The sequence below is a fragment of the Penaeus monodon genome, chromosome 23 (genome assembly GCF_015228065.2).
Source record: "Penaeus monodon isolate SGIC_2016 chromosome 23, NSTDA_Pmon_1, whole genome shotgun sequence".
NCBI lineage: Eukaryota > Metazoa > Arthropoda > Malacostraca > Decapoda > Penaeidae > Penaeus > Penaeus monodon.
The window spans coordinates 40,552,741-40,553,830 of NC_051408.1; positions in this window are offsets into that span (position 1 = coordinate 40,552,741).

Below are 1,090 nucleotides of genomic sequence, written 5' to 3' on the forward strand. Positions count from 1 at the left end.
TATATTTTAATAATACTGATACCATTAACCCCGAATTTAAAGTATTTTACCCTATTTTAAACTTCAAAATTTAAATTTTACAATAAAGCCCAAATTTTTTTTTAAAACTGAAATCTCTTTATAAAGGCTAAGCAATTCAATAGCCAATTCGTCTGTTTTTTTCCTAAAAACAGTCTAATTTTCAGTTTTCCTGAAGAAATAGAGTCGTCTTCGCCCTTTTCATGATGGGTCTTAGGGTTTGTGTTTGATATGTAAACTCATATTGAAAGTTCCTTGGACATTACATATGTGTGTTTTTATGGGGTTTTGTGTATACATATATGTATGGTGCTAAAAATCAAAATTTTATCGCAATTCAGAGATAACTAATAGATAGACGTATAATAAATATACTGTCGTATCGCCCATTTAATTTATTGTCTATTTCTCTCTCTTCCCCCTCTCCTTGTTTCTTTCTCAACAGCACACACATATTCATGGTATGTGTATACTCATATTACATACAAATATAAATTAAGTCTGTAAAAAACCATATAAGAGCGTTTATTTTATCTTTTTGCTTTTCCAAAATCGAGTGGTGGCGTTGCGGCCATGGTTTGCGGGCGGCAGCCGCGGTGTATGGAGTGGAATCGGAAGTGGATTTTCAGGCAGTGGATTTACCCGGGGTGGAAGTGGGGGATTTGTTGTGGCAGAGATTTAGGGGAAGCGCTGGATTCAGCAGCGTGGATTTAGGGGAGGAACACGGGAAAGGGTGGCGGACGAGTGAGCAGCGTCGTCCTGCGCCCTTGGTGGCGTGGCGTTCTTCCTAGCGGCGGTTTCAGCCAAGCAAGAGATCCTTCGGCGGAGGAGGAAGTGCGGAGGAGCTACGGATGGAAATCATCATACTCAACAACATTTGGCTTGAAACATAGAAACATGTCTTTGTTTCTGAAATTATAACAACAAAAGAAATTTTTTTTTAAAATAAACAAATCATAACATGGAAAAGAGTACTCCTTACTTCCAACTGAAAGAATGTGTGTCCAGATATTAATGATAGGGAAATATAAGTGACCACAACAAGAAACAATAAGAAATGATGATTAATAGT